The sequence below is a fragment of the Bubalus kerabau genome, chromosome 3, assembly GCF_029407905.1.
Source record: "Bubalus kerabau isolate K-KA32 ecotype Philippines breed swamp buffalo chromosome 3, PCC_UOA_SB_1v2, whole genome shotgun sequence".
NCBI classification, from domain to species: domain Eukaryota; kingdom Metazoa; phylum Chordata; class Mammalia; order Artiodactyla; family Bovidae; genus Bubalus; species Bubalus kerabau.
This window is the reverse complement of record NC_073626.1, coordinates 119230724-119247007: the sequence shown is the minus strand read 5'-3', so window position 1 is coordinate 119247007 and position 16284 is coordinate 119230724. Positions and strand designations below refer to the sequence as shown.

Genomic DNA, 16284 nt, shown 5'->3' with positions numbered 1-16284 from the left:
TTTCAGAAAACTGTCTGTGCCCTTCATTTCAGATGCCAAGGTCTTTGCTGTTAACCAGCATATATATTTCTGGAAAAAATCCAGGTGTATAATTAAAGATGGAAAAGAACTATCAGAGTTTGAAGTGGTAGAGGAGAGACATGCATAATAGAGACTTAAGTGCATGGCAAGGAAAATGAGGTGGTAAACTCAAGGAGGAAAGTCTGTATTTATTCAACAAATATTTATTGAATACATACACATGCAAGTCATGCGTTAGGCACAGAGGAGAGAGAAGAACATTAGTCATTAAGAATTTGTTTGTTGTCTGAAAAATTGAAGAAGAATCAGCACTTTGATGTTGATGACTTGATAATTTAATCCTTAACAGTAGAATTTCAGGGTATATAATAGTCCAGTAGAGAAGGTATTTTTTGTCACAGTTGCTGTTCCTATCACCTCAGTAGATGGGCATCTATCTACTTTACCACCAATGTGTAATGTCAAACTTGAAAAGTAAATGGATCTTTTCCAAATTGTTACTATCTTTTTTCCCTCTTCTTGAACCTTTGGCCTTTATGAGCTCCAAGGATTGTAAATCAATCATACTCTGATAAACAACAACAACCAGTTCCCAGGAGAACAAGTGAACAGTTAACAGCAAGAGTTCTGAGGACAGTGGTTCTGAAAACATTAACTGTAGGTTAACTACTCTGGAGTAGGGAGCTTTGTTTAGAAAATTTGTCAGAAAGTATTAGTCATGAATTAACTCCATCAGTCAATATTAATTTAGCTCCTTATATGCTTTAGGCCCTCATCTAGAGGTGGGGTATGCAGTGGTGAACAAAACAGAAAAAGTTCCTGCACTCCTGGAGTTGATATTCTGATGGAAAACAAAAAAATGCATAAATATATACTGTATTTCCAGTTGGTGATAATTGCTATGAAAAAAAAAAGTATATAACAGAGTAGGAAAATGAAAAGTGATGATGGTGTGGGGTGGGGTGGGGGGGAATAACTGTAGATTGCGTGGGTTGTGGAAAATCTCTGAGGAGATGACCTGGAACACTTCAGGAGTGGTGTTGCAGGGGAAAGCAATGGCCAGTGCAAAGGCCCTGTGGCAGGAAGGGCTAGGGGTGATGGAAGAACAATCATCATAGAAGGTAGTGTGGTTGGAATCTTGTGAGCTAGGTGGTAAATGATAGGAGAGATAGTAGGAATGCCTTTGGTTGTCAAGGTGAGAGGTGATAGTGGGTTGGGATGAGGGTGTTAGAAGTAGCTGGACTTGCATTTTGAAAGTGGAGCTGGTAGAACTTGATATCCTTGGGATGAAAAAAAGAGGTGAACAAGATTAACACTGCTCCACAGAGAATGAGGCTGGGAGAGGAGGAGGTTTGGCACTCAAATATTTGTTGAATGATCCAATAACTCAATCAATGATGTTCCAAACTTATGGTGATGAGAAAGAGAAGTTGTTTACTTCTTTGCTGTTAGGAGATGTAAGAGTACATAATTGTCTGGAATCACTCTAGATTGTGATAGAGTTTTTGGAGTTTCAGGTATTGGTGGTATAGATATCTTTGAAGAAATACAGAGCATTTAGAAATGCCATGACAGAAAAAAATTAAACTAGTAGTCTAAAAGAATTAGCCCTGGACTGGAGTCAGAATATTTTCAGTGCTTGAGGTGAGGGATGGAAAAAAAAAGCAACAGGCCTCTAATTACTTTTACCATGCATGCATGCTAAGTCGCTTCAGTTGTGTCCTACTCTTTGCAATCCCATGGTATAGCCTGTCAGCCTCCTCTGTCCATGGGATTCTCCAGGCAAGAATACTGGAGTGGGTTGCCGTTTCCTCCTCCAGGGTACTTTGACCATGTTCTTCCACTAATCTACCATTTTAGAGGTTCAAGGAGGAATACAAAACACATTTTTTTTTTCTTGAGAGTATAGGAATAAGCATTTGGACACTGCCCTTTCAGCTGGAATAGGGAACTATAGAGTCTCTCCATCCAAATTTTATAGGCTCTCGTCCAGCTGTAGATTTGGAAGACGTTGCCTAATCAGAAAGCATGACACTTCTTAATTGGCTAAATTCCATTTCACACTTGAACCTTGCTGTTTCCACTGTAGCCACATAAGTAATTCATGCTTATAGCAGATGGCAAAGGTGTAACTTTCAGGAAAGTATCTTTCAATCTTCTTTGCTCTATGGCATTCAGGCAACTACCAAGCTCCAGTTAATATTTCTCAGAATATTATACATATGTAGATTGTAAGTCTTTATTTTGAAAACTTTACAGGACAATTGCAAAGCAGAATACAATAAACAGTCATACACTCTTCCTCTAGAGTCTCTAATTGTTAACATTCCACCATATTTGCTTTATCACCAACTTTTTATATCTATCCGTACATACAAGTGCACATATACATGTATTATTTTTACTACTATTTGTGTTGTTGAATCTTTTAATAGTAAGCTGCAGATATCTTAACCCTTTACCCTTTCCTAATATATCTCCAAGAACAAGGACATTCTCATACATAATCACAGGATGATGACCAAATGTGGTCAGTTTAACTTTGACGCCATAATACTACCTAACGGTCAATCTGTATTCAAATTGCACCAGCTGGCCCAATAATAGTCTTTCTAGGGTTTTCCCTTTCTGAACCACCTCATTGTGCTTAGTTATCATCTTATGACATATTTGATACTCTCCTCCTCCTATCTCTGTATTTGGAGCTTTTATGAGTCTTTCTTTCGTCTATTTAAGTCCTTAAGCACCAATTGTTTAGCACTTGTTAAATGGTTAGCATTACATTAGGCCAAAGGAGGACCAAAAGAAGATGAGATGAAATTTCATATTGTATCATCTCTTGGAAAGACAATATTTCCATTCATAAAATGATTAGACTATAGCTTCAAAGCTTTATATAGTAAAGTGTGAAGTAGATTGTACCTAACTGCTCAAGGAATTTAGAGGAGAAAGAAAGAAAGGAAAAGAAGGAAAGAAAGAAAGTTTAAATATCCCTATAAGTTTTACTGGACTGTCTCCACCACAGTTTTTCCCTGTGGGTAGGACCTGAGATAGCCCTCAACTCTGTGTTAGGTTTCACATTTCCCTACTATATACCTAGTACAGGTGCAAACTGGTCATCAGAAGTTTTTAAAACTTTCTTTGGAATTCTACATCAGTCCTTAGGTTGAGAATCATTGCACTAGAATTGGAAAACATCACAGTGAGCAAAACCTCCTATATATTCTTATACCTTCTTCTGATGTTGGCTGTACTTATTTCTGTTTGCAGGTTTGAGATGTCTATATAAATCCCAAACACTTCATTCTAAGTGATGATTTCCTGCTGGGAATCTTCCACAGAGGATTTAGTTTACTGTCCAGTAAATCTGTAACATATTTCCATTCATTAGATCAAAGCAGCTCAACCTCAGCACTATTGACGTTTGGGGCAGTGGCTATTTGGGGGCACCATTGGCATTATTATGGAGCTGTCCTGTGTATTAGAGGCGTTGAGAAGCCTTTCTTGCCTCTACGTACTAGAGGTTAGTAGTGCCTTTCCTGTTGTAACAACCAAAAATTGTGTCCAGATGTTGCTAGATATTCTTTGTAGGGGGATAAAATTAGCCCATTGAGAACAAGCACATTAGATGGAGCTCTGCAAGAATGGGGGCCATTGCTGATTTATTTACTATTATGTGGCAAGCACCACACCTGGCACAAAGTAAGTACAGGATAAAGAGCAAGCTAATGAATCAAAGCACTAGATTCCTGCTAATCTGTTTAATTAATCCCACTGTGTTTGTACTGAACTGTCTCCACAACAGTTTTTTTTCCAAGAACTGTGTGAGAAAGGGTTGGGTTGAATCCAAGTAATCTTTCTCTTTTCATTTACTAATTTTTCATTGGAGTATAGTTGCTTTACAATGTTGTGTTAGTTTTTGCTGTATGGCTAAGTGAATCAGCTATATGTATATCCACTTTTTAAATTTCGTTCCCATTTAGGTCACCACAGAGAACTGAGTAGGGTTCCCTGTGCTATACAGTAAGTTCTCATTAGTTATCTATTTTATACATAGTATATATATATATATATATATATATATATATATATATATATATATATATTTAGGAGAAGGCAATGGCACCCCACTCCAGCACTCTTGCCTGGAAAATCCCACGGATGGAGGAGCCTGGTGGGCTGCAGTCCATGGGGTTGCTAAGAGTCAGATATGACTGAACGATTTCACTTTTACTTTTCACTTTCATGCATTGGAGAAGGAAATGGCAACCCACTCCAGTGTACTTGCCTGGAGAATCCCAGGGACGGAGGAGCCTGGTGGGCTGCCGTCTATGGGGTCACACAGAGTCAGACACGACTGAAGTGACTTAGCAGCAGCATATATATATATTTGGAGAAGGAAATGGCAACCCACTCCAGTATTCTTGCCTGAAGAATCCCAAGGACGGGTGAGCCTGGTGGGCTGCCGTCTGGGGTCGCACAGAGGCGGACATGACTGAAGCGACTTAGCAGCAGCAGCAGTATATATATATCAATCCCAATCTCCTAAATCAGTCCACCCACCCCTTCTCCCCCTTGGTTTCCATACATTTATTCTCTACATCTGTGTCTCAGTTTCTGCTTTGCAAATAAATTAATCTGTACCATTTTTCTAGATTCCATATATAAATGATATCATACAATCTTTGTTTTTCTCTTTCTGAATTACTTTACCCTGTATGATGATACATTTTGATTAAAGTTCAAGGCTTTAGTTGACCAATAAGGCACAGGCAGATACATCCAGCATGGTATGCGATTAGTTTCAGAAAATGTATTCCTTTCATTTACTTAAGGAAAAAAGATCATTGACAGTGTAAGTCTGGCTGGGAAGGTGGGGGAATGAAGGCAGCTGATACATCCTACTGATAACAGGAAAGTCTGTGAAATAGCATAGGAGCTGCTTTAGTGACCAAGGGGCAGTGATCGACTTGGTCTATGAGGAAAATCGAAGGGTAATCATGATGAAATATCAGAGACTTATCTTAGCTGCAATAAATGCATGTTGTGAAAAACAAGTCTTCACTTGTTTATCTTTGTCAGACAAGAAAGGCATGAAAAATTGTATTCATGTAGAATTTAAAATACTGTTGATCTGTTTAGGGATGTTGGTAGAGGGGAGAAGTTGAGTTGGAAGGATTACAGAGAAATTCTTTGTATTTTCTACTTAATCTGATTGTGAAAATAAAACTGCTCTAAAAAAGTAAAAAAATTAACCTTTGCTAAGATGTTAATGCTGAATTTAGTGCACTCTAACCACATTTTTCAAATGTTTCTAGTTTATGTGTCCTTCTCATACCTAATGACCTCCAAAAGTCTATTTCAGTGACAACAGCTGCTTCAAGGAACCATTAATGAGGCAAATTCCTGGAGGGGAAGAATCTGAAGTTAAGGTCATTCTAAGATGAGGATTTTCTGAGAATTTTGGCTGCTTGGTCTTCTCACCACCCAAAAATTCTTGATTTTAAAAGTAACTATTTTATATCTTAATGCTTAACTGAACTGCAATTAACAATTCTGGAAATCACAATACAGAGGACTTGGGAAGGTGAAGCAGGACTGTGGATAATTTAAATTTTGCAAGGTTTAACTTTTAAAATCTAACCTAACAATATCCATGAAAGCAAATTGCTCAGTGCATAAAAAATTTCAACCTAGAGATTCTTTTAGAAGGCAAATTAAGGACATTTTCTATAGGATTTACATTCCCTACCTCTTGCAAGACATGTCTTGGTTGCTGTGTATGTGTGCCCTCAGTCACTCAGTTGTGTCCGACTCTTTGTGACCTGGAAGTTTTCCAGGCAAGAATGCTGGAGTGGGTTGCCACTTCCTCCTCCGTGGGATCTTCCTGACCCAGAGATCGAAACCGTGTCTCCTGTGTCTCTGCATTGCAGGAGGATTCTTTACCCGATGAGCCATAGGGACTCCTTATCAAATCCAAGACTGTCATCTTCCTCAGAACTTGGAAAATAATCTTTTAATTTCTTCCTTTTCCCTGTATCCACCCTCCTATTCATTCTTTATATGGCAGCCAGAGTATTTTTTTTTTTTTTAATTTTGTGTTGGCCAGTGCTTACCAGTTAACCCATCTTATACCTCTTCTTGGGAGAAGGCAATGGCACCCCACTCCAGTACTCTTGCCTGGAAAATCCCATGGACGAAGGAGCCTGGTGGGCTGCCGTCTATGGGGTCGCACAGAGTCAGACATGACTGAAGTGACTTAGCAGCAGCAGCAGCAGCAGCAGCATACCTCATCTTGCCCACTGAGGCCTCAGCCACACCTGGTCTTACTTCTTAAACCACCTGTTATTTTCTCCATTCCCACAGCTATTCACATTTATGGTTCAATGTCAGCCTTCTGAACACAAGTCACCTCTTTAGACAGGCCTTCCCTAACAGGTCCACTGGAAACTGGTCTCTTCTACTTACTATCACATCTCCATCTTTATTTTCTTCAGAGTACTTATCACAGTCTGTGTTTACTTGTTTTTGGTTTTGTTTATTTATTGTCTACTCCCCACCTCTAGAAAATAAATCCCAGAATATAAGGGCTTTATTTATTTATTTTTAAATATTTATTTATTTATTGCTTGACTGATTTGGCTGTGCTGGTCTTAGTAGGGCCATGTGGGATCTACTTTTCTGACCAGGGACTGAACCTGGGCCCTTGGTGTTGTAAGCACAGAGTCCTAGCCACTGTACTACCAGGGAAGTCCCCAGGGGCTTATTTATCTTATTTACTGTTATGTCTCCAGTGCTTTGAAGTTAAGGTCATTTTCAGATAGTCTATTGTCTTGAAGAGAGGGTGGAACGTAACAGGCTCTCAATAAATATTTGTGAGTCAATGAATATATTCCCCACATTGTCAGTGGTCATAAAAGAGAGCATCAATAAATAATTTTTGATCAATGGCCATATGAGGACCTATGGTAGGAAACAGTATCTTTTCAGACTTACAATATGTTTTAAGTTATAATTCTAGACTATTTTATTCCTTGGAATTACCAAGAATTATAGTGTTATAAACTTATGGTGTAAAATATTTAGTATAGTAAATAATATATATATACATACATTTGTACATACTTGTATTGCACACTTTCTAAAGGATATTCTGTGCATAAAAAGGTACTTCTAAATATTTAAAAATGTTAAAAATTTAAAAATTAAACCCCTTCTTGGATCACAGCCTTGTCATAGTGAAGGGGCCTGTGTATCTGAATGAAGCAATGAGCCATGCTGTGCAGGGCCACCCAAGATGGATGGATCATGGTGAAAAGTTCTGACAAAACATAGTCCACTGGAGGAGGGAATGGTAAACCACTTAAGTATTCTTGCTGCAAAAACTCCATGATCAGTATGAAAAGGCAAAAAGATATGACACCAGAAGATGAGGCCCTCAGGTCAGAAGTTGTCCAATATGCTACTGGAAAAGAGCATATTACTAATAGCAATTAGCTGCAGAGAGAATGGCACCTGGGCCAAAGCAGAAACAGCCCTCAGTTGTGGATGCACCTGGTGGTGAAAGTCCGATACTGTAAAGAACAATATTGTATATGAACCTGGAATGTTAGGTACATGAATCAAGGTAAACTGGATGTGGTCAAGCAGGAGATGGCAAGAGTGTAACATTGACATTTTAGGTATCAGTGACCTAAAATGGATGGAAATGGGCAAATTTAATTCAGATGATCATTATATCCTACTGTGAGCAAGAATCCCTTAATAAAAATGGAATAGCCCTCATAGTCAACAAGAGAGTCCTGCAATGCAGTACTTGGGTGCAATCTCAAAAACAATAGAATGATCTCGAATAACTGACTAGTTCCAAATTGGGAAAGGAGTACAGCAAGGCTGTATATTGTCATCCTGTTTCTGAAGCCTCCATGGATAAAGGATAAGGCAGAGCAAGGGTACCAGGGAAGGGACAGAAAAGGTCTTGGCTGTAATATGACATCTGTGACTTCTGAGAATAGTACAGTGATGGATGCTGAAGTTTGCCTATGTCATCTCTCAAGCACTAATTGTTCAGTTATTAGGAATTTTGTATGGTTGTTAAATCCAGTCATCATTAAAAACTAAATTATGGACTTCCCTGGTTTTTCAGTGGTTAAGAATCCACCTGCCAACGCAGGAGACGTGGGTTTGATCCTTGGTCCAGGAGGATTCCACATGCCATGGTGCAATTAAGCCCATGCACCACAGCTATTGAGCCTGCACTCTAGAGACTCTGATCCACAACTACTCAAGCCGCTACAATGAGAAGCCTCTGCACAACAATTAGAGAGTAATCCCTGCTTGCTGCAACTAGAGAAAGCATGTGTTCAGCATTGAAGACTCAGCACAGCCAACAATAAATAAAATGAAAGACTTTAAAAAAAAACTAAATTATACATAATGTGCTTAGTCGTTCAGTCATGTCCAACTCTTTGTGACCCCATGGACTGTAGCCTGTCAGGGTCCTCTGTCCATAGGATTTTCCAGTCAAGAATTCTAGAGTGGATTGCCATTTCCTACTCCATTTATATATATATATACTTACAGTTAAATAATTTTTTAAAAATCAGGGATAATATGCAATAGCTCCTAGCTACTTGATTACATTTTTCTATTATGTCTGGGGCTTCCCCAGTGGCTTGGTGATAAAGAGTCTGCCTGCAATGCCAAAGATGCAAGTTCAATCCTTAGGTCAGGAAGATCCCTTGAAGGATGGCTCGGCAACCCACTCCAGTATTCTTGCCTGGACAATGCCATGGACAGAGGAGCCTGGCAGGCTACAGTTCATGTGGTGCAAAGAGCTAGCTGGATATTACTGAGCAACTGAGCACACACTTTATCTCTGTTCTTGTCTTGAGTTTATTTACATCTACTGTATCTGCATGGTAAAAACACTTTATAATGGTGTCCTACCATGCATCTTTCCCACATAAGTTGGCTGTGGCAGGAGACAGGAGCCAAACAATCACACCATGGAAGGCAGAAATGCTACAAATCTGGACTCTTCCTGACGACCAGGTGGTAAACCTTTACTGGAACACCACTGGCATGGTATACTCCAAATGCAGATCTTGATCTCATGGAATGCTTCTGCTGGGAAATATTTTCCTTTTGTTCCCTTGGTACAATCCTGTTTCATTTACTCGACCGCTTACAATTCCCCTCACCCACCAAGTAGTCCTCTGTTACAGACCTCATCTCTCTAGGCAGACCTAGTTGGTAGAGTCACTCTTAAGAAGCCCAGTATGCAATAAAAACTCATTTCCTGCTGTTGATAATATATAAAAAAAAATAAGGTAAATAAGTAATAGGGATGTGATGTAACAACATGATAAATACAATTAACATGGCTGAATGTTATATATGAAAGTTGTTGAGAGCAAATCCTTAGTCTTCATCACAAGGAAGAAATTGTTTTTCTGTTTCTTTAATATTCTTTCTATGTGAGACAATGGATGTTCACTAAACTTATTGTGGTAATAATTTTATGATGTATGTAAATCAAATCATTATGCTTAAACTTATACAGTGTCATATGTCAATTATATGCCAATAAAACTTAAAGAAAAAGGGAAGAAAAAGAAAGAAACCCAGTATGCTTCCTTCCTATGTGGTCCACTTTTGGCCCAGGAGAAGTTCATCTTAATTTTTGTGCCTGGAAATATAGGCCATTCCCATCAGAATTCTCTTTCCTTGTCCTGCAGACCAAGCAGCAAGGCTCCTATAGGCCCTAGTTACATCCTCTTGCCCCTGAACTTGGGCACCATACTTTGTGTTCCTTAAATTAAGAGAACGTGTGCCAAGACTCTGGAATACTCTCTTGAAGTGCCTGCCTCCTCCCTTGCTTTTCTTGAGATGGGGAGAAGCAGACCTTCCAAATCTATACAGGGATGCTGATGGGAATATTCAGATCATGTGGCAACCCTCTTGAAACAAATGCATATTTTCCCATCTTTAGATCCTTCTCATGGATTCATAGTGTACATATACACCCTGGATACAAGCGGTGTGCTAACAGTAAAACTGGGTTAGGACACCCTCTTTGCAGTCTAATACCTCACCTTAGAACATGACTGTCTCTGCTACTTATTTTTATTCTGTGTTTTGGGGCCTCTGCTCAAAGCAGGAGACAATACAAAGAGTCACATCTAAGAACCTATTATATATATCACAGCCTCAGTTTGCTTTTTGTAAATTTTCTCATTTGAACATTGAGGGAACCTGGGCTATTCAGGGGCCACATGGGCTGTGGAAGTGTTCCAGGTACTGTGAGGCACAGGCTGTGTGGTTTGCTTATAGCCTGGCAGCAGATGGGAGTGCAGGTGTTGGTGAAATGATAAGAAAGACCCAAGGTTGTACTGGTAGAGTGGTATCAGATATCAAGTTGTTGATATCAAGTATCAGAATCAGAGCATAAGACCAAAATGGGAGAAGAAGAGAGAAGCTGAGGAGGTCAGGATCATATTGGGAAGTGGATGCAGCTGTCAACGAGCTCCTCATTACTATGCTGTAACCTGCTGCTGAGGCTTCCCTGGTGGCTCAGACGGTAAAGAATCTGCCTGCAGTGCAGGAGACTCAGGTTCAATCTCTGAGTTGGGAAGATCCCCTGGAGAAGGGAATGGCTACCCACTCCAGTATTCTTGGAATTCCACAGACCGAGGAGCCTGGTGGGCTACAGTCCCTGGGGTCACAGAGTCAGGCATGACTGAGTGACTAACAACCACAACCACAGCCTGCTGGCATGGGCGACTCAGTTGGCAGGAAGCTGATCAGCTGGCTGAAAGCACAGGGTGAGCATGCACAGTGCCACATTAGATTCCTCAGCACCAGTCAGACGGGGCCCTTATTTCCTTATCTACATCCTTACCAAGTATGCCTTCAACAGTAAGATATAAAATGAAGTCATACTCAAGTGAGACCATTTTCAAAAAAAGAGCATCAGCGTCAATCTGGTGTCTGGCATGGTGCAGAGTGCTAAGAGGATACTAGACATATATGTTTAGATTCAGTATTTTCTAGCTTAGCAAATACCTGCCTTAATTAGATAATCAGTTTTGTCTATAACATGGTTTCCTCAAGTGTGATGTCTTATGTAGTGCTCTCTTATTTAAAAGCTCTTAGTTTCTCAAAGTCCAAACTCTCTGAATTAGTTTCTGCAGCTAGTAGAACCTTGCTATGATATCTGCAACCTTGACGAAATTTTAATTCCTATTGCTTCTCTACATACATGCTGTGTTCTGCCAAGTGTTTTAGTTTTTATTTGGCTGTGCCAGGTCTTTGTGTGTGTGTGTGTGTGTGTGTGTGTGTCAGGTCTTAATTGTGGCACGTGAGATCCTTAGTTGCAACATGTGAACTTGCAGTTGTGGCATGTGGGATCTAGTTCCCTTCAGTTCAGTTCAGTCGCTCAGTCGTGTCCGACTCTTTGCAACCCCATGAATTGCAACACACCAGGCCTCCCTGTCCATCCCCAACTCCCGGAGCTCATTCAAACTCACGTCCATCGAGTCAGTGATGCCATCCAGCCATCTCATCCTCTGTCGTCCCCTTTTCCTCCTGTCCCCAATCCCTCCCAGCATCAGAGTCTTTTCCAATGAGTCAACTCTTTGCATAAGTTCCCTTACCACGGATCAAACTGGGGCCACCTGCATTGTGAGTGCAGAGTTTAGCTACTGGCCCACCGGGCAAGTTCCCAGCCAATTTTTTAAGTTGCCTCTGGACATGTCTTTTTCTCTTGCTCATGTTGAGGACCAGAATATGTCACTTTGATATAAGGAATATATTAAGGGCTTCCCTGGTGGCTCAGATGGTAAAGCATCTGCCTGTAATGCGGGAGACCTGGGTTTGATCCCTGGGTCAGGAAGATCCCCTGGAGAAGGAAATGGCAACCCACTCCAGTACTCTTGCCTGGAAAATTCTATGGAGGGAGGAGCCTGGTACATGACAGTCCATGGACTTGCAAAGAATCAGACACGACTGAGCAGCTTCACTGGTTCACTGCATTGTGAATGCAGAGTCTTAGCCACTGGCCCACCAGGCAAGTTCCCTGCCAAGTGTTTTATAAGTTGCCTCTGGACACGTCTTTTTCTCTTGCTCATGTTGAGAACAAGAATATGTCACTTTGGCATAAGGAATATTTTAAATGAAAGTGAAGTCTCTCAGTCGTGTCTGACCCTCAGCGACCCCATGGACTGCAGCCTACCAGGCTCCTCCGCCCATGGGACTTTCCAGGCAAGAGTACTGGAGTGGGGTGCCATTGCCTTCTCCATTCATCTCCATAAGCAACTGCTTCTCCCAAAACTCGAGTCTTTGAGTTGGGAGTCAGCGTTTGTCCCAAGATATATATCACATCCTTCCAAGTGAGGTCATAAAGCAGAGTAACACCTTTAAAAGCTCTAATATATTTTTCTGGGTCCTCTAGTCTCCCAGATCCTCCTTGATTCTTTGTATTTCTTGATAAGAAAAAGGCTTATTAACTCTCACAGACTGATTATTTCTCCAGGTGGGTGTTTCATAAAGAGGCAACAGCTTGTGTGGCTGTTCCTCAGTCTCTCTGGCTGCTCTGCGCCTATGATCCCAGGGATAGATTGGAGAAACCTGTTTTTCTTCTTCTCTTTGTCTCCTGTCCTCCATCTCATCTCTTACTTTGATGGTCTGAGTTTCTACTGAAACCAGAGTAGTCTGAGGTCGTACTGAGATAGGAGTTGTTTGGACCTCCACGTGGGCAGCTTGAATCTCAGTTTGGATTTCCACTGAGACCAAGGCAACCCTTCTGAGGGGGGTTCTCTGGCTTTCAGTTTGCTCAGCTTGGAGCCCCAGGTGCGGGGGCAAAGTAGGAGGACAGGAGGGAGCTGAAGGTTTCACGCCCAAATCTATACCCTTAGGACATAAGTCTGGCATATTTCGCAGAGAGATAAAGGGCAACACATATGCTACTTCTACCCATTTCCCTTGTTCCTTACAGAACTGGTCTAATTGTGGAACAGTATTATACTTACAAGATCCTCCAACTGGCCACCGTTCGCCGTCCTCCAGTGGGTACCGTGGCCATGCAGTAAGGAATATTTTAAGTTGGAGGCAAATTAAAATCAATAGATGCGGACTAAGTTCCTGACTAAAAGCATAAACTTCTGAAAAGGACTGCCATACACACATTCCCTCTCCTTGGTAAGTTTTTAAAAAAAAAAATTAATTTTTTTGCTATGGTGGGTCTTCATCGCTGCTCAAGAGGTCTTTCTCTAGCTGCAGTGAGTGGGGGCTACTTTCTAGTTGTGGTACATGGGCTTCTCATTGTTGTGGTTTCTCTTGTTGTGGAGCATAGGCTCCGGGCATGCAGGCTTCAGTAGTTGTGGCTCATGGGCTCTAGAGTGCGAGCTCAGCAGCTGTGGCACATAGACTTAGTTGCTCCACAGCACATGGGATCTTCCCAGACCAGGGATGGAATGGGGGAAGCCCTCCTTGGGAAGTTTTACAGCCATGAAGATGACAGAAAGCCAAGATGGAGCTGCACAAACAAACCTTATTCTATTAGCAGCCCCACATATTAATATTTACCTTCCCATGGTTTGCCACTCCTGAGAGTCTGAAACTCTTTTTCTTTATCACATCTGTATGAATTATTCTTGTTTTGTTAAAGATGCTATATTAGCCCACATTCTAACCACCAGTTTGAGTTACTCTTCATTTAGATTCCTCCCTAATGATATGCCCTCTATGTGTTAATAAACTGCTTGTTTTTCCCTTGTTCACGTGGCTTTTGTCAGTCTAATTTTGTAGGACCCCAGCTGGAAAACCAGGAGGGTAAAAGGAAAACAGACTTTTCCTCCCCTACACTCATATTCTTTTATTCTTAGAAAAAAAAATCATTCCTCTATTCCATCCCCATCAAAATTCTACCCATTATTAAAATGAAGTTCAGATCCACCTGTTTTCTAAAGCTTTCTTTATATTTACCTGAAGAGATCATGCCTGCAGAACTCTGGTCCATACCCTCAAGGGCATGGCAACGAGTGGCCATGAATCAAGCGTTGTCTTAAGATGCCTATTTTATGGGTGTTTAGAACTTTTGTTCAATTCTCTGTTGATATTTTTCTCCTCCAAACTGCCTGTAAACCCTTTAAAATGTAGGACTTGATTGTACACAATAAACCCTTAGGACCTTAGATTTAAATCTCAGAACCTCTCAAGGTTCTGACTTACCCCGTAAAATGCAGTAATTCAAATTCAAAAGCAGTCTCTTGTGTACAGTAATGAAAACTGAATCGTGAACGCCAATCCATTAGACCATGTGTTAGATACAAATCAAATCAATTATTTATTGAGCTTTTGTGCCCAGCATTCTAGTAGAGAATATGATGAAATACAAGCGACAAGAGTAGACTGTTGGTCAGCACTTGATCAATAACTGCCAGCTTCCTAAGTTTTTGTCTTGTTTCCAACTTAGAACCAGAGCAAGGTAAATATGTATCCCTCCAACCACAAAGGATGCCTTGTTTCTGGTTAGCTTTCCTTGTTTCCCCATGCCAACCATCAGGGTATACCTGAAGCCTTTCCCTGTTTCTACTGGAAAACTTTTACACTTCCCCGTCTTTGAATCTCTGCCAAATGCAAGTGATGTGGGCTGACTGCCTTGCTATAGCAAGCTCTGAATAAATGTCTTATGCTTGTTCTCACTTGAGTGTTCTTTATTTCCACGCTTGGAATTCACAGAACTATTATAAGTGGTTTCAACTATTAACTGGAAGCTCCAAAGACTCATGACATAGCCATTTGTGATTTTACTAAGGCTTGTATTTGAAATGTAATCTTTGATACTGGTGTACAGGAGTGAACTACTGACTGCCCTGTACACTCACACATGATCTTATCTTCATATTCATATTGTGACACATGTAATTACTGAGGAAATTATATTCTCTATATTTCAGGTAACTTTTTTTTAAGATATTGGACTTAATAACATGAATTTTAAGGGTCTACTACTGAGAGATTTCAAAAGGACTTAAAGAGTGATCAACTTTGAAGAGTAAAAAGGAAATTAATAAAAATGAAAAATCAATCTTTTAAGACTGTGAGACTACAAAAATAGTGGTACCAACAAAAATGAAGATATGAGGAAGAAAATAGGCTTTAAAATGTCAAGAGACAGTGACATGTTCCAGTTCATCCAAGACATTGACCACTCTTCTGTGTTAAGCCCTAGTCTAGATGCTGAGGGTATAGTGGAGGATAATAAAGGCAAAAATTCTTGTTCTTGTGGAATTTATATTTGAAAATGTAGACAGTTGGGATTTTTTAGGGAGGGAAATGTAAAGTTCTTGCATCTAAGAATTAATCACAGAAATAAGAGTGAAAGTTATACCAGAAAGCAGCTTTCTAAGACTTCGAAGTTACTAAGGGCTTGGCCTTGGACAAGACGTGGGGACACAAGAAAGAAATGCCTGAGTTCAGGATGCCACACCAGAGAAATCACACCAGGGTCTGTTGACTCAGAGTAGTCCAGTGGAATTTTCCTCAGAGTGTGCTGGGAAAACATGTTAATGGAAGATTAACCTAGGACTAGAGGCACTGTCCTTTAACAGATGCTCTGGAAATAAGTGGTAATAATGGTAATTTATATACATTTACAAAGTACGTACATTTGCATTATTTATTTAAGAAATAGGTAACAGTATCAGCATATTTCTAATGAATTGAGGTAGAGAGAATAATAGTCCTCAAGATCACAGAATAAAGTGTGGTCAGATTAAGAAGTACAACCTAATTTTCCTGGTTCTTAGATCCTGGAAGGTATTCATAATGCTATTATTTTTTTCAGTCTACTATGGGTCTGCTACTCTAAAGAAACAAGAATAAAGCATCTACTGGAATAATTTGATCAATGTCTGCAAACAAATTTCCCCTGAGTAATTTAAATGGTTAAGATTTTTTTATTCTGCATGATACTTTTCTAAATATTTATTAGAGGACCTTAATGCTGATAGTTTATTAGAAACTGACTGGGTCAACAAAAAATGTTCAATGGTATTGCTTTACTAGTTAACGGAACAAATTCAATATATTCAATTTCAATAAAACAGGAGAAATATAGAAGGTAAGAAATGCACTACATTGTGATTACAAAAGAAAACTTAAATTTCTTCACACCACCTCATAAAGACGTTACAAATGTGCTGGTAGTAGACAACTCCAGTGAAGAAACTTCTGGTCTCATTTTCATTTTCTAAATAC

The 16284-nt window shown here is 40.1% G+C and overlaps 1 long non-coding RNA gene across 1 annotated transcript; it reads left to right on the top strand.

Annotated features, from left to right (window-relative positions):
* Positions 1–10438: 10438 nt before the first annotated feature.
* Positions 10439–15107, top strand: LOC129647755 (uncharacterized). The gene is made up of 3 exons (XR_008712487.1): positions 10439–10847; positions 13019–13221; positions 14982–15107. It is a non-coding gene; the product is annotated as an uncharacterized LOC129647755 (long non-coding RNA).
* The last annotated feature ends 1177 nt before the right edge of the window (positions 15108–16284 follow it).